General features: G+C 41.8%; 1 long non-coding RNA gene across 1 annotated transcript in view; it reads right to left on the reverse strand.

Annotated features, from left to right (window-relative positions):
* Window positions 1–222: 222 nt before the first annotated feature.
* The window catches only part of LOC129526787 (uncharacterized), a 28,630-nt gene continuing 4,633 nt past the window's right edge, over window positions 223–24,219 (reverse strand). The window contains exons 2-3 of the long non-coding RNA XR_008671531.1: window positions 22,182–22,233; window positions 223–293 (exon numbers count right to left, since the gene is read on the reverse strand). This is a non-coding gene — a long non-coding RNA (uncharacterized lncRNA). The remainder of the gene's footprint in view (window positions 294–22,181; window positions 22,234–24,219) is intronic.

Consider the following 24,219-nt stretch of genomic DNA (forward strand, 5'->3'; position numbering starts at 1 on the left):
AGGAAACTCAGGCTTCTGAATAAGGTTAGACCTGGGTTTCAACTCTTCCTAATGGGTAATTTTGCCAAGTCTCAGTTTCTTCATCTGTAAAATAGGGAGGATACCACATAACCTATAGAAGGTGCTGTGACTTCAGCAAGTGATAACATATATAAATATATAGCACGGTTACTGACACATGACATTTGTTTCATTCCACAGCTCCCAGTGAGCTCCTAGGTTCCTGCTCTTATTCAATCCTTGATTCCAGTGGGTTCTCAACTCTGGCTATACTTTAGAATCACCTGGGACACCTGTGAAAAATGCAGATGTTTGAGCCCTGTATCAATTAGCTATTGCTGTGTAACAAATCACTCCAAAGCTTAGTGGCTTAAGAAACATACACTTATTATGTCATAGTTTCTGTGGATCAGAAATATCATAGCAGTTTAGCCAAGTAGTTCTAAGAGTTTCTCATGATGCTTGTAATCAAGATGTCAGCTGGGGCTGCAGTCACCTGAGGCTTGACTGGGTGGGAGGCTATATTTTACCTCTATCTCACTCATTCATTGGCTCTTGGCCAAGGTTTCTCACCATGTGGTCCTCTCCACCAGGCTGCTCATGACATGACATTCTGCTTTCTCCAAAGCAATGCCACTCTGCCTTTTATGACATAGTTTCCAAGTCACATATCTTCACTTCCATCTTATTCTACTAGAAACAAATCACTAAATTCTACCCACACTCGGTGGGATAAAATCCTAAAAGGATGAGAATATCAGGGGGAAGAAACATTGGGGGCCTTGAAGACTGGCCTTTACAGACTCTAATCCTGAATATTTAAATTTAACTGGTTTGGGGCCCAATCATCTTTTTCTTTTGTTAAACTCCCTAGGTAACTCCAATTTGCCACCAAGTTTAATAACTATATAGAGTTTCTCCTACGTTACCTTCTCTTTTGACCCAACTTGGTCATTTCAATCCCTTTCTTTGGCATGTCCTTAATTGGCTCATCACATCCTGCTGCTAAATTCTCTCTGGTCCTAAGCAGTCAGGCAGGTACACCCCTGGCAGTAGGTCCCAAGGGTGCATCTGTCTGAGTGCTTAGGACCCTAAGGACTGCTCAGTGGAGCCCTTCGAAATGCAGGAGCACAGCAGCAGTGGGGTTGAAGGCCAGATAGCAAACAGCATCCAAAATTAAGACCTATTGGCAGGCCCTGGAGATACTGGAGCAAATGAATAGGCAAGTGACTAGGCAAAGTCAGGGGTCAGGCAAAATCAGAGATTGGAAATGCTAAAGGGGCCAGGCAGGAGCAGCCAGCAGGCCAGAGAACAGTCAGAGGTCACCAACAACAAGGAGACCTCCCAAAGCTGAAGGAAACTTCTGGCTCAGCCCTGGCTGCCTTACTATTATTCTCTTACCCTTGTAAGAGCCAGTCCCAAAACATCTCCCTAAAACATCAACCAAAAGCAGCCTGAAGTGTGAATTTGGAGAAGGAGAACAGATAGTCCCAGCTTCCTGGCAGAGGCAGTTCCTCTAACACCAGCTGCCCTCAACCCCTCTTCCAATAAGCAAGATTTCCTGGCTCATTATAATGTTGGCATTGCCATCCACAAGATGAAAGTTGCCTACAACAAAAATAAACATAAAATGATTATAATATACACATCACTGGGGAGCGAGGTGTCCATCATCACAGATGGCTTATTCATCTCTGTGTAATGAAACCCAAAGTATAATTGTATATATTTTCAGACTGTTCTCTCTCATTGCTCATTAAAGAGGGATCTGGCTTTGTCTGTCTGATCAATTTCTGCCTGCTCTTGGCCTCTGGTCCTTTGGCCTTTCATAGCACAGAATCTAGAGAAGGAGAAAGGATAGAATAAGAGGGATCAGAGCCAGTGCAGGGAGAAGGCTTAACAGGAGTGGTTCTGAAGAAATGTGGGGGAGTATTTGCAGTGTATGAGAAAAATTGATGGAAGAGAAAAAGATTAAAAAGAGAACTGTTTCTCAGGACTGTGAGTCCTTTCAACATATCCAAAAATAGTAATTATAAAAAAACTTGCAAATTTCTTTTCAGTTGATGGACTATGTTTTTCGTTAATCATAATCCTGTTTTGAAATTAGATCATGGGGGTCCCTGCTTTAATGAGGTTCATTAGTATTCACAGTGCCTAGAATAGCAGAACCTAGTAATTATTGAAAAAACTGTTAAATAAATATTATATGCTCATAAAGTTCCAGAGAGGCCTATTATAAAAGCTGAAATATAATGATATATATAAATGAAATATAATGAGAACCATAAGGACAATACATCATTGTGTGTGATCAAGTGCCTTCTGATCAATCCTGCCTGTAACCAGAGCCTGAGACTTGCTCCCCTTGTGAATTACATCAAAGCTGGACCCTCAAGCCAGCCTGACTCCTTCTTCTTTCTCAAGGTACCTCTGGCCTCTGCCTCTTCAAAGATCTAGTGAATCACTAAGTTCTATTGATGTTGGCACCAACGTTTCTCCTATCTAGTCTCTTTCTTTGCCCCCAAAAGCTACTGTCTTAGCACAGGTCTTTATCATATCTCATCTGAACTAACACCTACTACCAAGCTTCCCCACCTCCAGTCTTTTAAGCCCACCATCATGTACAGCTTCCAGACTGAATCCTGTGACTCCTGTCATCGTTAGTCCCCACTGTTTACAGGATAAAGTTCGAAGCATAAATGATTCTTTCTGACGTGGCCCCTGCTACCCACCAGTTCAGTCATGTACCTATTTGAAGTGTGATGAGCTCCCCATAAGGGTTACACCACTGTGCCTTTGCTGGGGATCTTCCATCTGCCTGGATTGCCATTCCACCCACACTCAAGCCTCCACCTGGAGGCACCTACTGTGTCTGTCCAGGCTCAGTTCAATTACCACTCAGATACAACTCAACCTCTTGTTATTTTTCCCCACTGTGCCCCATAGAAAATTTTATCCCAATATTAATGACCTTGTTGTACCTATTATTTTGAAGGTCTGTCTCCCCCAGTAAGGTTGAAAGCCCCTTATGGGCAGGATCTTATCCTGATAGTATTATAGTAATTATAGTTCCATGACTATGAAGATTGTTCATGGCCATTTGCTGAGCACGTAGCAGGTGGCAGAGCCAAAGATCTTTCCAATAAAGCATGCTGCCTTTTTCTTTTTTGTCATTTTTAGTGCTCAGGCCTGGCATATAGTAGGCACTCAGTAAATGCTTTTAAACAAATAAATGGTTATCAGTTTACTCATAAAAACAATAGGGAGCTTGAGTTCAACTCTTGCTATTCCTCTACTGTGGCAGACCCAAGGCCTGAAGTGGAAATCCTACTTCTCACCCCCAAAAAGTGGGTTTTTAGGGATAAATGAGGCAAATGTAACAAAATCTTAATAACTGTTGAGTCTGACCTGACTTCATTTTACTACTTTCTCTAACTTTGAGTGCATTTCAAAGCTGTAATAAAAAGATGAAAACTTTTTTATGCAACATGGTTTTAGGGTTTTTCCTGCTGTGAACTTGCCAGTGACAGTGGTGGTTCCCTAACTCCTCTCTCTGAAGCCCTTCCTTTTCCTGACCAGACCAGACCATTCTCAGCAAGGTCGCCTTGGTGACTGCTAGATCAACAAAGACACATTATGTATTTTATCTGGTGAAATCACTCCTCAATACATGCAATGAATTCACTCTTGGCTTGACCTGATTTCCCTGGGTGATATATGCAGCAGTGGTTCAGGCCTAAATAGCCACCTGGCAAGGCAATTCTTCTTCAGGAGGCAGCCTGCGGCATGTGAGATGCGCCAGTGACAGGCATGATGGTGGCAAGATTTAGCTGCCAAACAGGACATGGTTAGTGATATTTTTCAGCTCCAGGACAGGACCCAGACTCAGCAGCCAAACTGCTCAGAGTCTGCAGCCTGGAGCAAATGGGATTTTCCTTACTCTCTGCAAAACTTCAGCCAGACTTCTAAGTACAGGAGTGCTGCCGCTGGAAGCCGAGCAAGGCATTAACCCCTCCTGGGCGCAGGAGCCCGTGACAATGTGCAATCTGCAGTAAAATTTGATAAAATATCAAACTTTATAAAATTCTTCAGGGGAAAAACTGGGTTTAGATTATTTTGCTAAGTTTTAGATCTGGGAGGTAGAAGCCAGAATGGAAAGAAAAATAAGTTTTAGAGATAGTCAGATACAGATTCTGATACCAGTTAAGCTACTGCCATTTTGTGACCTTGGACAATATTTAACCTGCCTGAGTTTCCACTGTCTCCAGTGAAAGATGGTAATAACCTTATAGAAATAATACATGTAAGGAATCAACACAGTGCCTGGGACATAGTAAGTTCTTAAGAAATGATAAATGTATTGTTCTGAAAGATTTTGACAGAGTTCACAATGTTCCAGGAGGTGCATACAGAGAAAATAAATGTTGGCTTTTAGATTAGAAAGAAAATCACTAAAAAGAGCAGGGAAATCAAAAAGTACATGAAGATAGGTGGAGAAGGATCAGAAAATTTAATGGGCAGCCAATGGGAACAGAAGAAAATATGAACAGCTAAGTTTCTTTTATGTAGATTTTAGTTTTTCAGGGCTTGTTCCTGGTTTTACAAGACCTTAAATTATTTAAGTCAAGTCAACATCTCCTGAACATTCAAAATCTCATTTTGTTGGTTTGAATGCTTTTAGCAATGACACACGGCCCCCGCAGTGCTGGGGCAGCATTTGTCTAGATACTGACCTCAACATCCACTGCACATAAGAAGCAGCAGAACAGACAGCAGCTTATGGGTTGCTAAACCAAGCCATTTTCCTAAGTTATAATTCTTCTATTTCCCCCATCTCTGTAAAAACATTACAGTTCATTAATTTTGTGAGATTTCAGGATCCCCAGTCTGTAATTCTCAGTTAGTGCTGTCCCATATGCTCTGGCGGGGAAGACAAGCATAAACCGTTCCCAGCCACACATCAGTGCTAGCCAAGAGGCTTTGGGCGCAGGCCGAGAGATGCAGCTTCGACTCGGATGTTTAACATCTGCCTGATTTATGGCCTCCTCGCTTTATGAAGAGGGCTGGTAAAAGCTGTTGGGGAGCATTTTGATGCCACTTGTATTCATTATCAGCAATAAATTGTGACGATGTTGCAAGAGCAAATGTATCAGACAGTCAGAGTCTATTATTGTATAAGGCTGGTGACATCCTGGGAAAATCACAGTATATACAAGATGCAAAAACTACCTTCAAGTATCATTTAGGGCATATTTTTAAATACACAGAAAATTAGGAATATAGACATTAAGATTCCCACAGTCACACTAATTGGGCCACATTATTTTCTAACCATCAGGTTGTGCATGGCACTGAGTAGAGCTGACAAATGTCACAATGAGACCCCAAAGTCAATCAGCCATCTGCAGTGTGGAATTGTCAACCCTAATGGTCTAGTCATAATTTGTGTTTGTACTATAACATTTTGTATGGCTTATACATTATCTCCTAGCTTGTTAAACAGTGTTACAGTCACTTTCATCTCTCTGCTGCTCTTCTTTTCCTAGTTATTCTCTGGTTCAGGAACCCTCATTCCCCTTTTCCCCAAAGTTTCACACCCTTCTCCCTGGCACCAGCCACTCTCACAACCAATCTCTCCTACAACTGATGGCCAAATTAAGTTTTCTGAAGCATTGCTCTTTTCATATCAAACACTGCTCAAAAACTGTCAATAAACTTTCACATCTATTAAAACACAGCCACATACATTTCACAGCTAATCTGCTGTGTGGGCCTGATCTGCTGGGGGATCTTCCCTTGGCCCCCAATCATAGTTTATTTTTGCTTGTGTGTCTTCCTTACTTGACATTGAACTCTCTGACAGCAGAGGTAGTCCTGGAATACAATAGGTGCTCATTAAATATTTGTTGAATGACTAAATGAATGAATCTGCTCATGCATACTGGCTGGCAATATGAACTAGAAAAAATTCTTTTGGAAAGTAATTTGCAAGTATCAATATTCATTAAAATATTCATAATCTTTGACCTTAAAATGATATTCTGATAATGTATTCTGAGGCAGTCATTCAATGGGGATATGATGCTTATGAGGTATTGCCTATAATAATGAAATGTCAGAATGGATTTAAAGCAATAATAAGAGAATGGTTAAGTAAATTAAGGTAAATCCACTCAAATGAACATTATAAAGTCAATAAAAATTATTATGAAGTCTGGTTAGTGACATGAAACATTGACCTATATCTTTTTTTAAGTATTGAAAATTAAAGCCATATCCTGTTTTATCCACTCATCTAGCAAGGATGGTAAAAATTTTTTAAGAAGTACTCAAAAGTGAAAATGGTAGAATTATAGGAAAATTTCTCATTTATTTGGATTTTTGTTAATGTTTTGGCAAAAAGATCCCCTGCCTGCCTAGCAAACAAGCACTTCAACAGTTTCCTATCCCACCGAATAAAACCCACAATGTGCCTTCAATTCTAGACACAGAACAGTTTCCTCTAAACCTATATTTCCAGGTACATATATCTTTTTCTCTATGTGTTATAACATATACCAAAAAACCCCACATAAATCAAAATTATATGGCTAAATAAGTTTCCATAAAGTGGAGCCCTGTGTGACCACCACCAAGATCAAGAAGAGAATGTTCAGAATCCCCTCCCATCCCTATCTCATCCTTCTCCACAAAGGAAACCATCCTGACTTGGGCTGTGACTAATCCTTTTGTTCCTTTATAGTTTGTCACATATGCCTTATCCCTAAATATTATAGTTTCATTGTGTTTTGAACTCACTTAACTAAATGGAATCACACATTTTAGATTTTTGACTTCTTTCACTCAAAATTATGTTGTTTAGATTTATCCACATCATTGTCTGTGGCTATAATTTGTTCACTCCTTTTGTTGCCTAGCATTCCATCTAAAAAATATGCAGCACTTATTTATTCATTCTACTGTTGATTATTATTAGTTAGGGCTCTTTCCCATATGAGGGTATCATGAAGCGGGCTCTCTGAACATCCTTGTACACATTCTTGGTACTCTCATGTATGTGTTCTATTGGAAATATACCTATTGGAAATATACCTAGGAGTGGAATGCTCCAGCCACAGTGGTGGACTTCTGACCTGTGGAAATGTGAGACAATGAATGGGTGTTGTTTTAAGCTCCTAAATATGTGGTAATTTCTAAAATGACTGCAAGAATAGAAAACTATTGCAACAGGCTCACTACTCTCTGGGAGAAGGAGTCCAGCACAGGGAATAGCAAGGGTAGAGGCCCTGCTGGGAACACTCTCAGCATGCTCCAAGAATAGCAAGTTGACCAGTGGGGTTGGAGCAGTGATAGAGAGGGAGTGTGAGGACATGAGGTTAAAGACAGAATTAGGGGTCAGATCATGTGGGGCCTTGTAGACCTTTAGAATTTTATGGGAAGCTATTGGAGAGTTTTGAGCAGGAGAATGATATAATAGGATTTACATTTTAAAGATAACTCTTGCTGCCATGTAGCAATTCACTACGGGGCGACAAGTATAGATGTGGGAACAGTTAGGAAATCTAGTGTGGTAGTCAAGGAGAGAGATCATTATGGCTGGGGCTAGTTAGTGAAGGGAGGTGAGAAGTTGAATAAATTTGAAGATATAGCCAACAGGATTTGCTGAAGGATTGGATGTGGGGTGTAAGAGAAAGCGAGATGTAGAGATGTTGAGTGGGTAGTTGGATGTACAATCCTGGAGTTCACAGGAACTGACAACAGATAGATGCCACTTAAAGTATGAAAGTGGAAGAGATTTCTTGGGAGGTGAATGTAATTAGAAAAGAGGGTTGTGCTCTGAGGAAGGTGGTAATTTAGAGACCTGGAAGAGACAAAGCTAGGAAATGAGGTATGCAGAAAACCAGAAGAATGGTGTCCTAGAAGCCAAATGACGAACAGGCTGCAAGGAGCAGGGAGTGAATAGTGCCAAATGCTGCAGGAGGCCGATCAGAAGAGGACAAAGACTGAGCCATTGGATTTGCAGCAGGGATGCCCCTGGTGATCTTAACAAGACTAGTTTTGTGAAGTGGTGAGGATCAAAGCTTGTTTGGGTGATCTCAAGAGGAAATGAAAAAAGAGGAAGTGAAGACAGTGAATACAGACTTTTTTTTTTTTTGAGTAGTTTTACTGCAACAAGAAGCAGATAAATGATGCTATAGAAGGAGAAAAAAGCAGGGTCAAGGACAGGTAATTTTTCTTAAAGCTGGGAGGTATTATAGTACTTGTTTGATGTGGATGGGAATGACCTAGCAGAGAGTGGCAATTCCTGCCAGAGTAAAATGCCAGAATGGGTTCAGGGGCATGGGATTCAGGTCACCGGAGAGGAGGCAGAGTGAATGAGAATGGACGTCAGCAGGTTGGAGGATGTATCCTATGGAAATAATAGTAACCACCAGTAACACACACACAGCACTAGGAGTCTCAGTGAGATGGGTCTCATTTCACATGCAAAGAAAATTGCACCTTAATACTGGGCAAGATGGTCAAAAAGCTGCAGCCAGGTGGAACAGCTGCCACTGAGGGACCAAGACAACTGGAGCACTCCTTACAGATCAGAGGGAAGGCACCGAGCGTGGACAGAGGGAGACACAGAAGCTGGGCTGAAGAGGGAGGAAGCTGGGAACCCTGCATGGGGCTGTTGCACAATGGGATTTGTTCCTGGTCCCCAACAACTATGGGGGAATGGATGAGTTGAACTGGCAAGGAACAACATGCTCTCACCATGGGCCTCTGCCTCTGGAATTCTGGCAGGAGAGACACCTCAACCACCATGGACACTCAAATTGGCAGGGAGAGCTGTTTAGAGAAGTGGTGCTGACAGCAAGCCAGCTGATGTGAAGCCCAGAGGGTTTTGTGCAGGAGTGTCTCTAGTAGAGCATGACCAGGGATGCCCATCTCCCGAGGCTCGACGTGGTCCCATAGGAGACTTTAGCCCTAGGGGAACTGTTCACCTGAACTCTGCAGGGCAGTCTTGCCCATCAGACTGGGTCAGTCCAACCTAAGCATGCTTGGTCTGCTGGCCTCTCCTGGGGCCCCAGCCTGGCCATGCCTGCTTGCAGGGCAGCCTTGGGTGCCCTGGGGGCTTACATCATAGCTCCTGTGCTGGCACACTATGCCTGACCAGCAGAAAGCTCCAGCAGAGCGGCCTCCATAACCACACACCAGCCCACCTGCTCCCTTTCCACACTGCAACTTCCCCCAGGCCCACGGCAGTCCCTGACATTGCTTTGCTGGTGGATGTGTGTGTGGATGGGTTTTGCCTTTCTTGCCCCACCAGCACGCATGTGACCATGCACCCTTCCTTACCAGTGCTGCAGCGGGAGTGCACACTGCCCACTCCTGCCTCCACTGAACTGCCATTGCAGATGGCACCTTGGTGGGCACAGAGTCAGCCAGCCCTGAACTTGTGCCCACACTGCCATGGGAGTGAAACTAAGCACAAAGAACAGTGAACCCTCCTCCACCCTGAGTGACCACTCCTGCCTGTGGTGTAAGAATGCTCACACAGACCTGTGCCTGCCAGTGCCATGCCCCCATGCTGACACCAACATCAGCAGGATCATATGTACAGTCACCAGCAGGGGCTTCACACCCCCCGAGCCATGCTACCTCTACCACTGTGGTAAATGGCTGCATGGAGGCAGGCACCCCAGCACCCTCTAGCACCCGGCCATAGCCAACAAGCATGCACCCTGCTGTGCTGCCACTGCTGCCACTACTGGCACAGGCAAACAAGGATGGATCCCACTGCCACTATACTATGAAATGCTTTGGCTGACACCACCCATCAGAGTGTAGTGGCCAGAAGTCTGGGAGCACTTAGGCCTTCCCAATGCACTTAGGAGTCCCAATGAGTGGACTCCTAATCTCGAGGAACCAGAGAACAAAGTCAGTGCCCGATACAAGTCCCCCACAGTTAGAACACACAGTGCAGAAGTTGGGAGCTGAGCACTGGATAAATTCCTGGAAACATAAAACTTCCCAAGATTGAACCAGGAAGAAATTGAATGCCTGAACAGACCAATAACAAGGTCCAAAATTAAATCATTAGTACAAAGTCTACCAACCAGAAAAATCCCAAGACCAGAGAGATTCACAGCCAAATTCTACCGGATGTATTCCGGTACTATTCCTACTGAAACTATTCGAAAAAATTAAGGAGGAAGAACTCCTCCGTAATTCATTTTATGAGGCCAGCATCATCCTGGTACCAAACCTAGCAAAGACACAACAAAAACAGAAAGCTCAGGCCAATTTACTTGATGAACTTCGATGCAAAAATCCTCAACAAAATATTAGCAAACCAAATCCAGCAGCACATCAGAAAGCTTATCTACTACAATCAAGTAGGCTTTATCCCTGGGATGCAAGGTTGGTTCAACATACACAAATCAATAAATGTAATTCATCACACAAACAGACCTAAAGACAAAAACCACATGATCATTGCAATAGATGTAAAAAAAGGCTTTCAGTAAAGTTCAACATCCCTTCATGTTAAAAACCCTCAGCAAATGCCATTGAGGTAACATAATTCAAAATAGCAAGAGCCATCTATAACAAACCCACAGCCAACATCATACTAAATGGGCAAAAGCTGGAAGCATATGCCTTGAGAACTGGAATAAGATACGGATGCTCAGTCTCACCACTCCTATTCAACATAGCACTGGAAGTCCTTGCCAGAGCAATTAGGCAAGAGAAAGAAATAAAAGGCATCCAAATCAGAAGAGAGGAGCTCAAACTATCTCTGTTTGCAGATTATATGACTCAATATCCAGACAACCCCATAGGCTCTGCCTGAAAGCTCCTAGGTCTGAAAAACAGCTTCAGCAAAGTTCCAGTATACAAAATCAATGTACAAGAATCAGTAGCATTTCTATACATCAACAGCATCCAAGTTGAGAGACAAATCAAGAATGCAATAACATTCACAATAGTCTCAAAAAGAATAAAGTACCTACGAATATGGCTAACCAGGGAAGTGAAAGATCTCTACAATGAGAACAATGAAACACTGCTCAAAGAAAACAGAGAGGGGATGGGGCCAAGATGGCAGAATAGAAATAGCAGCAATTAGAGGCTCCCATTGAAAAGAACCATAATAAGACTGTGAATCCTTCACTGGCAACCAGGGTATCCAGGTTCTCTCATCAGAACTGACTAGGTGGCTGGCATGATCCACGGAGAGGAAGGAAGAGCAGTGTGGTGCAGCAGGCCACCTGAGAGCCACACAGGGCAGGGGAGATCCCCTGCCCAGCCAAGGGAGGCGGTGAGTGAGCCTGCTAACCAGGCGGGGAAACCATGCTTTTTCCACAGAACTGCAACCCATAGATTGGAAGCTCCCACTCACAAACCCACACCACCAGGCCTTAGCATCCCAACTCTGGAGCCACACAGATTCTCAACAGCCTCTTAGCTGGAATCTGCTTAAGTCTACTGAGCTCTCCTAGGGTAAGGGGAGACCAGCACCACAGCTGCAGTTGCCTGCTGTCTAAGCCAGTTGAGCTCCTTGGGGAGGGGCAGCAGCCAGCACTGGGACTCACAACTGCCTAACATGTTAAGCTCCCTGGGTGGGGGAAGGGCAGCATCTATCTCTATTGCTCCAGGCCACACTTTTCCCCTGTTGGAGCCAGGGAGGCTGGATGGCTTTGTCCCAAGATGTGTCCCCCACAGCCCAACACACTGGCTGTGGCAGACTGCTGCCCGAGTGCCACTTCAGGCCTGACCCTGACTGTTCCTTCCTCACTTGGTGGGGCTTCCCTGCAGGAACTCCAATAACTCCAGCCAGAGGCTCAGGGACAGAACCCAGAACCCCCTGGGCCTGAGCCCCTAGCAGGAGGCGTGGCTGCAGTGTCTGTGGACCAGCAGACTTAATCTTTCCTCCTGGTAGTTCTGAGGAATCTGGGCAGCCCAGATGAGTGGGTTTCCCTCCAGCAAAGCACACCCCCTCCACCAAGGGATAGTCAAAGTGCTTCATTAAATGGGCCCCATTCCCCATGCCACCCAACTAGATGAGACCCTCCAACAGGGGTTGTCAGACACCCTATACAAGAGTGACCCTACTGGCATCAGGTTGGTTCCCCTTGAGGTCAGAGATACCGAAAGAAGGAGCAGGCACCCATATTTGCTGTTCTCCAGCCTCCTTGAGTGACATCTCCAGGCATGGGAGCAAACCAGATGAATAGGGACTGAAGTGAACCCCCAGAAAACCACAGCAGCCCTACAGAAGAGGGACCTGACCACTAAAAAACAAACAAACAGAAAATAGCAAAAAGAGCATCAACAACAACAAAAAGCCCCCAAAAAAACCCCATCCAAGGGTCAGCAGCCTCAAAGATCAAAACTTGACAAACTCATGAAGATGAAAAAGAATCAATGAAAAAATTTTGAAAGCCCAAAAAGCCAGAGTGCCTCTTTCCTCCAAATGATAGCAATGTCTTTCCAGTAAGGGTGCAGAACTAGACAGAGGATGAGATGGACGAATTGACAGAAGCAGGCTTCCAAAGATGGGTAACAAAAAACTACACTGAGCCAAAGGAGCATTTTCTAACCAATGCAACAAAGCTGAGAACCTTGATAAACTGTTAGAGGAGCTTCTAACTAGAATAACCAGCTTAGAGAGGAACATAAATGACCTGATGGAGCTGAAAAACACAGCACAAGAACTTTGTAAAGCATACACAAGCATCAATAGCCAAATGGACCAAGCAGAAGAAAGAATATTAGAGTTTGAAGACCACCTTGCTGAAATAAGGCATGCAGACAAGACTACAGGAAAAAATAAAAAGGAATGAACAAACCCTCCAAGAAATATGGGACTTCGTAAAAAGACCAAATATACAATTGGAGTAACCGAAGGAGATGGGGAGAATGGAAACAAGCTGGAAAACACAGTTCAGGATATTATCCAGGAGAACTTCCCCAACCTAGCAAGACAGGCCAACATGCAAATTCAGGAAATACAGAGAACACCACTAAGATACTCCACGAGAAGATCAACCCCAAGACACATAATCATCAGATTCTCCAAGGTCGAAATGAAGGAAAAAATATTAAAAGCAGCCAGAGAGAAAGGCCAGGTCTGCTGGGGATAGGCCCCCAAATCTGGCCATAAACTGTCCCTCAAACTGGCCATAAACAAAGTCTCTGCAGCACTGTGACATGTTCGTGATGGCCATGATGCCCACGCTGAAGGTTGTTGGTTTACCAGAACCCCTGGCCCATCCAGGGTGGAAAACTGCTTAAAGGGGGTCCTGAACCACAAACAATAGCATGAGTGATCTGTGCCTTATGGGCATGCTCCTGCTGCAGATATCTAGCCAGAGCCCATCGCTTTGTCTTGGCCCATCCCTTTGTTTCCCGTAAGGAATACTTTTAGTTAATCTATAATCTATAGAAATAATGCTTATCACTGGCTTGCTGTCAATAAACATGTGGGTAAATCTCTGTTCATGGCTCTCAGCTCTGAAGGCTGTGAGTCCCCCTGATTTCCCACTTCACACGCTATATTTCTGTGTGTGTATCTTTAATTCCTCTAGCGCCATTGGGTGAGGGTCTCCCCAACCGAGCTGGTCTTGGCACAGGTCACCCACAAAGGGAAGCCCTTCAAACTAACAGACCTCTCAGCAGAAACTCTACAAGCCAGAAGAGATTAGGGGCCAATATTCAACATTCTTAAAGAAAAGAATTTTCAACCCAGAATTTCATAACCAGCCAAACTAAGCTTCATAAGCGAAGGAGAAATAAAATCCTTTCCAGACAAACAAATGCTGAGGGATTTTGTTACCACCAGGCCAGCTTTGCAAGAACTCCTGAAAGAAGCACTAAATATGGAAAGGAAAAACCAGTACCAGCCACTGCAAAAACACACCAAAATATAAATACCAATGACACTATGAAGAAACTGCATCAACTAGTGTGCAAAATAACCAGATAGCATCGTGATGACAGGAACAAATTCACACATAACAATACTAACATTACATGTAAATGGGCTAAATGCCCCACTTAAAAGACACAGAATGGCAAATTGGATAAAGAGTCTTCAAGACCCATTGGTGTGCTATATTGAAGAGACCCATCTCACATGCAAAGACACACATAGGCTCAAAATAAAGGGATGGAGGGAAATTTTCCAAGCAAATAGAAAGCAAAAAAAGAAGCAGGGGTTTCAATCCCAGTCTCTGATAAGACAGACTTTATCTTGTAAATTTGTTTGAGTTCATTGTAGATTCTGGATATTAGCCCTTTGTCAGATGAGTAGGTTGCGAAAATTTTCTCCCATTTTGTAGGTTGCCTGTTCACTCTGATGGTAGTTTCTTTTGCTGTGCAGAAGCTCTTTAGTTTAATTAGATCCCATTTGTCAATTTTGTCTTTTGTTGCCATTGCTTTTGGTGTTTTAGACATGAAGTCCTTGCCCATGCCTATGTCCTGAATGGTAATGCCTAGGTTTTTTTCTAGGGTTTTTATGGTTTTAGGTCTAACGTTTAAGTCTTTAATCCATCTTGAATTGATTTTTGTATAAGGTGCAAGGAAGGGATCCAGTTTCAGCTTTCTACATATGGCTAGCCAGTTTTCCCAGCACCATTTATTAAATAGGGAATCCTTTCCCCATTGCTTGTTTTTGTCAGGTTTGTCAAAGATCAGATAGTTGTAGATGTGCGGCATTATTTCTGAGGGCTCTGTTCTGTTCCATTGATCTATATCTCTGTTTTGGTACCAGTACCATGCTGTTTTGGTTACTGTAGCCTTGTAGTATAGTTTGAAGTCAGGTAGTGTGATGCCTCCAGCTTTGTTCTTTTGGCTTAGGATTGACTTCGCGATGCGGGCTCTTTTTTGCAAGAAAAAACAAACAACCCCATCAAAAAGTGGGCGAAGGACATGAACAGACACTTCTCAAAAGAAGACATTTATGCAGCCAAGAAACACATGAAAAAATGCTCACCATCACTGGCCATCAGAGAAATGCAAATCAAAACCACAATGAGATACCATCTCACACCAGTTAGAATGGCCATCATTAAAAAGTCAGGAAACAACAGGTGCTGGAGAGGATGTGGAGAAATAGGAACACTTTTACACTGTTGGTGGGACTGTAAACTAGTTCAACCATTGTGGAAGTCAGTGTGGCGAATCCTCAGGGATCTAGAACTAGAAATACCATTTGACCCAGCCATCCCATTACTGGGTATATACCCAAAGGACTATAAATCATGCTGCTATAAAGACACATGCACACGTATGTTTATTGCAGCATTATTCACAATAGCAAAGACTTGGAACCAAGCCAAATGTCCAACAACGATAGACTGGATTAAGAAAATGTGGCACATATATACCATGGAATACTATGTAGTCATAAAAAATGATGAGTTCATGTCCTTTGTAGGGACATGGATGAAATTGGAAACCATCATTCTCAGTAAACTATCGCAAGAACAAAAAACCAAACACCGCATATTCTCACTCATAGGTGGGAATTGAACAATGAGATCACATGGACACAGGAAGGGGAACATCACACTCTGGGGACTGTTGTGGGGTGGGGGGAGGGGGGAGGGATAGCATTGGGAGATATACCTAATGCTAGATGACGAGTTAGTGGGTGCAGCACACCTGCATGGCACATGTATACCTATGTAACTAACCTGCACAATGTGCACATGTACCCTAAAACTTAAAGTATAATAAAAATAAATAAATAAATAAATAAATAAAAGAAAACCATGTGCATTGCCCATGGCCAAAAAAAAAAAAAAAAAAGACAGACTTTAAACCAACAAAGATCAAAAACAGACAAAGAAGGGCACTACATAAGAAGGAACAATTCAACAAGAAGAGCTATTATATGCATCTAATACAGGAGCACCCAGATTCATAAAACAAGTTCTTAGAGACCTACAAAGGGACTTAGACTCCCACACAATAATAGTGGGAGACTTGAACACCCCATTGTCAATATTGGACAGATCAACAAGACAGAAAATTAACAAGGATATTCAGGACTTGAATTCAGCTCTGGATCAAGTGGATCTAATAGACTTCTACAGAACTCTCCACCCCAAATCAACAGAATACACATTCTTCTCAGTGTCACATGGCACTTCTTCTAAAATCGACCACATAATTGGAAGTAAAACACTTCTCAGCAAGTGCAAAAGAACTGAAATCATAACAAACAGTCTCTCAGACCACAGTGCAATCACATTAGAACTCAGGATTAAGAAATTCACTCAAAACCACATAATTACATGGAAATTCAACAACCTGATCCTGAATGACTCTTGGGTAAATAATGAAATTAAGGCAGAAATCAAGAAGTTGTTTGAAACCAATGAGAACAAAGAGACAATGTACCAGAATCTCTGGGACACAGCTAGAGCAGTGTTAAGAGGGAAATTTGTAGCACTAAATGCCCACATCAGAAAGCTAGAATGATCTCAAATCAATACCCTAACATAACAATTAAAAGAGCTAGAGAGGTAAGAGCAAATGAATCCAAAACCTAGCAGAAGACAAGAAATAACTAAAATCAGAGCAGAGTTGAAGGAGATAGAGACATGAAAAAAATTAACAAAATATATAGACCCCTAGCTAGACTAATGAAGAAGAAAATAGAAAAGAATCAAACAGACACAATACAAAATGACAAAGGGGATATAACCACTGACCCCACAGAAATACAAACTACCTTCAGAGAATGCTATAAAAACACCTCTATGCAAATAAACCAGAAAATCTAGAAGAAATGGATAAATTCCTGGACACATACACCCTCCCAAGACTAAACCAGGAAGAAGTCGAATCCCTGAATAGACCAATAACAAGTTCTCAAATTGAGGCAGTAATAGCCTACCAACAAAATATAGCCCTGGACAGAAGGATTCACAGCCAAATTCTACCAGAGGTTCAAAGAGGAGCTGGTACCATTCCTTCTGAAACTATTTCAAACAATTGAAAAGGAAGGACTCCTCCCTAACTCATTTTATGAAACTAGCATCATCCTGATACCAAAACCGGGAAGAAATACACACACAAAAAAGAAAACTTCAGGCCAATATTCCTGATGAACATCAACGCAAATATCTTCAATAAAATACTGGCAAACTGAATCCAGGAGCACATCAAAAAACTTATCCACCACAATCACATTGGCTTCATCCCTGGGATGCAAGGCTGGTTCAACATATGCAAATCAATAAACATAATCCATCACATAAACAGAACCAGAGACAAAAACCATATGATTATCTCAATAGATACAGAAAAGACCTTTGATAAAATTCAAAGTCCCTTCATGTTAAAAACTCTCAGTAAACTAGGTATTGATGGAACATGTCTCAAAATAATAAGAGCTATTTATGACAAACCCACAGCCAATATAATATTGAATGAGCAAAAGCTGGAGGCATTCCCTTTGAAAACTGGTACAAGACAAATATGCCCTCTCTCACCACTCCTATTCAACATAGTATTGGAAGTTTTGGCCAGGACAATCAGGCAAGAGAAAGAAATAAAGCATATTCAATTAGGAAGAGAGGAAGTCAAATTTTCTCTGTTTGCAGATGACATGATTTTATGTCTAGAAAATCCCATCATCTCAGTCCAAAAACTCCTTAAACTGATAAGCACCTTCAGCAAAGTCTCAGGATACAAAACCAATGTGCAAAAATCTCAGGCATTTTTATACACCAACAAAGACAATCAGAGAGCCAAATCATGAATGAACTCCCATTCACAATTGCTACAAAGAAAATAAAATACCTAGGAATACAGCTAACAAGGGAAGTGAAGGACCTTTTCAAGGAGAAATACAAGTCACTGCTCAAGGAAATAAGAGAGGATACAAACAAATGGAAAAATATTTTATCCTCATGGATAAGAAAAATCAATATCGTGAAAATGGCCATACTGCCCAAAGTAATTTATAGATTCAATGCTATTCCCATCAAACTACCATTGACATTCTTCACAGAATTAGAAAAAAACTGTTTTAAATTTCATATGGAATCAAAGAAGACCCCATATAGCCAAGACAATCCTGAGCAAAAAGAACAAAGCTGGAGGCAACACTCTGCCTGACTTAAAACTATACTACAAGGCTACAGTAACCAAAACAGCATGGTACTGGTACCAAAACAGAAAGATAAACCAAAGGAACAGATCAGAGACCTCAGAAATAACACCACACATCTACAACCATCTGATTTTTGACAAACCTGACAAAAACAAGCAATGGGGAAAGGATCTCCTATTCAATAAATGATGCTGAGAAAACTGGTTAGCCATATGCAGAAAGCTGAAACTGGACCCCTTCCTTACACATTATACAAAAATTAACTCAAGATATATTAAAGATGTAAATGTAAAACCCAAAACCATAAAAACCCTAGAAGAAAACCTAGGCAATACCATTCAGGACATAGGCATGGACAAAGACTTCATGACGAAAATGCCAAAAGCAATTGCAACAGAAGCCAAAATTGACAAATGGGATCTAATTAAACTAAAGTGCTTCTGCACAGCAAAAGAAACTATCATCAGAGTGAACAGTCAACCTATAGAATGGGAGAAAATTTTTGCAATCTACCCATCTGACAAAGGTCTAATATATAGAATTTAAAAGGAACTTAAACAAATTTACAAGAAAAAAAAACCCCATCAAAAAGTGGGCAAAGGATATGAACAGACACTTCTAAAAGAAGACATTTATATGGCCAACAAACATATGAAAAAAACCTCAACATCACTGATCATTAGAGAAATGCCAATCAAAACCACAATGAAATACCATCTCACGCCAGTCAGAATGGCGATTATTAAAAAGTCAAGAAACAACAGATGCTGGTGAGGCTGTGGAGAAATGGAAATGCTTTTACACTGTTGGTGGGAATGTAAATTAGTTCAGACATTGTGGAAGACAGTATGGCAATTCCTGAAGGATCTGGAACCAGAAATACCACTTGACCCAGCAATCCCATTACTGGTTCTATACCCAAAGGAATATAAATCATTTTACTATAAAGACACATGCACATGTATGTTTACTGCAGCACTATTTACAATAGCAAAGATATGGAACCAACCAACATGCTCATCAATGATAGACTGGACAAAGAAAATGTGATACATATATACCATGGAATACTACATAGCCATAAAAAGGAATGAGATCATGTCCTTTGCAGGGACGTGGATAAAGCTGGAAGCCATCATTCTCAGCAAACTAACACAGGAATAGAAAACCAAACTCATGTTCTAACTCATAGGTGGGAGTTGAACAATGAGAACACATGGACACAGGTAGGGTACAACACATACCAGGGCCTGTTGCAGGTACAGGGCGAGGGGAGGGAACTTAGAGGATGGGTCAATAGGTGCAGCAGACCACCATGGCACACGTATACCTATGTAACAAACCTGCACATTCTGCACATGTATCCCGAAACTTAAAGTAAAATTAAAAAAAAGAAACATCCTTAAAAAAAAACACATTTGTTTATATGTTTGTGTTTGCATATATATATATATATATATATGTGTCTGCAAATGAGAAGGAATAAAAAAAACACTTCACTGAGAAAAAAAAAAAACAGAGATGATACAAACAAATAGAAAAACATTCCATGCTCATGGATAAGAAGAATCAATGTCATTGAAATGGCCATACTGCTCAAAGCAATTTATAGACTCAGTGCTATTCCTATCAAACTACCAATGACATTTGTCACATAATTAGAAAAAAACTATTTTAAAAATCACATGGAACCCAAAAGAAAATCCCAAATAGCCAAGGCTATAACAAAGCTGGAGGCATCATGCCACCCTACTTCAACTATACTACAGGGCTACAGTAACCAAAGCAACATGATACTGGTATGAAAACAAACACACAGACAAATGGAACACAATAGAGAGCCCAGATATAAAGCTGCACACCTGCAATTATTAGATCTTTGACAAACTGGACACAAACGAAATGGGGAAAGGACTCCCTTTTCAATAAATGGTGCTGGGATAACCAGCTATCCATATGCAGAAGATTGAAACTGGACCCCTTCCTTATACCATATACAAAAAAACTCAAGGTGGTTTAAAGACTTAAATGTAAAATATAAAACCATAAGAACCCTGGAAGATAACCTAGGAAATATCATTCTGGACATAGGTCCTGGCAAAGATTTTGTAACAATGATACCTAAAGCAACTGCAATAAAAATAAAAATCAACAAATGGGACCTAATTAAACTAGAGAGTTTCTGCACAGCAAAATAAACTATCAACAGAGTAAACAGACAACTTACAGAACGGGAGAAAATATTTTCCAGCCATGTATCCAACAAAGGTCTAATATCCAGAATGTATAAAGAACTTAAACAAATTTACATGAAAAACAAACAACCCCCATTAAAAAGTGGGCAAAGGACATGAACAGACACTTTTGAAAAGAAGACATATACATGGCCAACAGGCATATGAAAAAATGCTCAACATCACTAATCATCAGAAAAATGCAAATCAAAACCACAATGAGATACCATCTCACACCAGTCACAATGACTGTTATTAAAAAGTCAAACAATAACAGATGCTGGTATGGTTGTGGAGAAAAGGGAACACTTAAACACTGCTGGTAGAAATGTAAATTAGTTCAGCCATTGTGGAAAGCAGTGTGGTGATTTCTGAAAGAACTTAAAACAGAATTACCAATTGACCCAGCAATTCCATTACTGGGTATATACCCAAAGGAATATAAATTGTTCTACCATAAAGACACATGCATGCATATGTTCATCACAGCACTATTCACAATAGCAAAGATATGGAATCAACCTAAATGCCCATCAGTGGTAGACTGGATGAAGAAAATGTGGTACATAAATACCATGGAATACTATGTAGCCATAAAAAAAATGAGATCATGTCCTTTGCAGCAACATGGATGGAGCCAGAGGCCATTATCCTATGTGAATTCATGCAGGAACAGAAAACCAAGTACCACATCTTCTCACTTATAAGTGGGAGCTACACTGAGTATATATGGACACAAAGAAGGGAACAACAGATACTGGGGCCTACATGAGAGTGGAGGGTGTAAGAAGTGAGAAGACTGAAAACTGCTTACTGGGTACTATGCTTATTATTTGAGTGATGAAATAATCCTTACACCAAACCTCCGTGACATGCAACTTACCTGTAAAACAAACCTGCACATGTACCCCTGAACCTAAAATAAAAGTTAAAAAAAAAGCGACAACTAAGCTCTATGTGACTCAAGCGCAAGAAATGTGTCTAATATTTTCTTGCTGTTTCCACTGGGCCAGAAGCACGCTCACATTAAGAGCTCCTTGTATGGCTACTACCTAGTTCCATTGAGAAGGACTGGGTATCAGGCAAAGAGCACGGAGGTGGGAAACAGAAGAGCTGGTCCAGTTCTGGCTCTGCTCTATGACCCCGAGCAAGCCCCTCTGCCTCTCTGAGCCCCATGTATCACATATGTGAAAGGACACCACCACCACTCTGCACAGTGCTGTGTGAGGTCAGATAAGTAATGTGCACTGGAGTCCTGAATACACTAAGCTTAAAGCCCTGGTCACAGGAAAGGTGTTTCTGCTCTGTCTTTCCCTCTCTCCCCACACAGGCCACTGAAGACACATTTTAGAAAAATCCTGGAACTGATGAGTCAGCACTTTCCAATCACTGGGGACAGGTCTAAAATGTCAAGGCTGTTAGTACAGACAACTGAGAGAAACACAGAGAGGACTCTTGCAGTCTGGAAGATAGGCAGGAGGGTACTTACAAGAGAAACTCAGGAGCCCAGAAACAAAATGTATCCCCAAGCCCAGGGTCATTCAGTTCCTTCCGCAGAGGCCCAGGGTTAGAATTAAGTGGGCAGCAATTTAGTGGCAACAAGAGACATTAAGGAGACATTTGCAGGTTTTTACTTTTCCTGCAACCAGATATTTCAGAAATAAGGCCTCATCTGGGGTCTCCCTAAAGTTAATGAGACTGAGCTGACAGTTCATTGACTTGCCTCACGGAATTTATTTTATGAAAGTCTCTAATCCACATGGCTCCTCTTTGCTTTGGGACTCAACCAAAACAAACTCCAGAAATCCCACTAGCTTATTTATACTTACCAGGTCACTTCATACGCCGTGTGCATTCAATCAACATAATTATTATTTAATTCTGAGAGAGAAAACACGATTTTAGTGACTAATTTAATTCAGCTGAGCACACACATGCATGCACATTTGTGTGTGTATGGCTAAGCACTCAAGTTACAGTTATATAATAAACTTTCCACAGGCACTGGGCTTCCTGTTCAACTTCCTATCATCCAGATTAATTTTATAGGGGAGGGCTCTGCAACTAAAAAGCAAAGATTTCCCAACTGGCCCAGAAGAGGAAGAGAAAAATCTTGGACCACTGCCCTTTTCCAAGACAGTGCCCCTAGGCAAGGGCCAGACCTTCCAGGGGATGGCTGCAAGTCACACTCAGGGAAAGGGACACTAGCACTGAGTTTCTGGCCACAGTGAAGATTTCAATGCCCAACTGTGGTGTGGGAGCCGTGGAGAATGAGCCTGAAGGAACCATGGAGATCTCAGAATTAACCGCTCATGGGGATAGAGATGGCCAGTGACCAGTACCATTCCCTGCACCCTATCTCACTTGGGACATAGTGCCTCAAGAATGACTGAGTTAAATTTCCTCCTGCCTCAGTGAAATGGGGACTCAGAATAAAATTAGGTAGAGTTAGAGAGTAAAAAAACTATTATCTATTCATCCTGAGCTTATGGGTAAGACTCATATCTATTCCAATGAGAAAATGATGTATTACCTAAATAAACATAGCCGGTTTGCTAGATTAAATCTTTTCAAAACTTAGTGTCCTTGGAGAAAAACCAAAGTGGTTGGTTGAGGGTGGGGTGGGGTGGGGGTAATGGGGATTCCTTGGCAGTGAAGACATTGGCAATGGAATTTCTGACATAATCCCCAAGCACTCAGCACTTGCTCCTCAGTTGTCTTTTCCTGGATACAGAAAATAACTTGCCTTGGTGTGCTACTCTTAGGCTTTAGGGGGCAATGCTGATTTTCTTTGCTTCAGACTAGTTTTTTCATTGCCTCAGTTACTTTATCACCTCCCCAGGAAAGCAGTCTCAAAAGAACATGTCCAACTAGAAAGGCAGCATTGATGGGTTGGTGTGTTTAGCCGGGTTCTTTGGGCTGCAAAGAACAGAGACCCTTGCCGGTTCATTCATACTGTGGGAGTCTCTCATAAAGTTACACAAGGAAGCAAGGGTATGCCATGAAGCCGAGAAACAGCTGCATACCAGACCTCAAGGGAAGCATCAGAGCACCTCAGACATTCTCTCAGTTGCAGAATGTTATTAATCTGCTTTTTGAACTCCACCATTAACATTGACTCAGTTCGTCTCTGTCTTTGCTTCTGCCACCCCGTCTCCACAATCCATGCCAGCCTCTACTCTAGTGACTGCTCTATCTTGAAATGTGTATGCTCATGATAATGATGTCTCCTGGACTCTTCCATATTTTATCTGTGTATTACCTTCTCAGACTGTGCTGTCCCACTTCTGTTACTCCTACAAACTCATCAACTGCCTTCCTCTAATTCCAGTTCAAATTTCTGAGGAAGTTTCATGATGTTCCTATTTGGCAGAGTTTCCACGCCGTGTGCTATCACAGGCTGCCGTTCATCAGGCTATGGATTTGCTAATCTATACATCAGACACCTTCTACAGGTCTGATTTGTTTAAGCTATAGAAGTGAGGCACTAGTGTGTAACTTGACCATTACTTCCATCATGAGAAGCCAGTGCACAGGAATCCCTTAGTATGAGGCTGCAGTCAAGGCAGACTTTTCAAAACTTAGCCTATCTATCCTGAAAAATTAGGAGGTAAGAGCTCAGCTGTCAGTTACCTGAGCATACTTCTGCATATTTCTTGGGTCATAGTAAATAATTTAAAATCCTATTTTACAGAATCTCATTATCTCCATGTTAAGAAAGAATATAACTACAGGCATTTGACCCAATTTCCACTCTCTCTCTGTATATCTATCTATATACAGATAGATATAGATATAGATATAGATATAGATATAGAGATATACAGAAAGAGAGAGAGACAGGGTCTCACTTTGTCATCCATCCTG

This window comes from Gorilla gorilla, chromosome 15 (genome assembly GCF_029281585.2).
Source record: "Gorilla gorilla gorilla isolate KB3781 chromosome 15, NHGRI_mGorGor1-v2.1_pri, whole genome shotgun sequence".
NCBI lineage: Eukaryota > Metazoa > Chordata > Mammalia > Primates > Hominidae > Gorilla > Gorilla gorilla.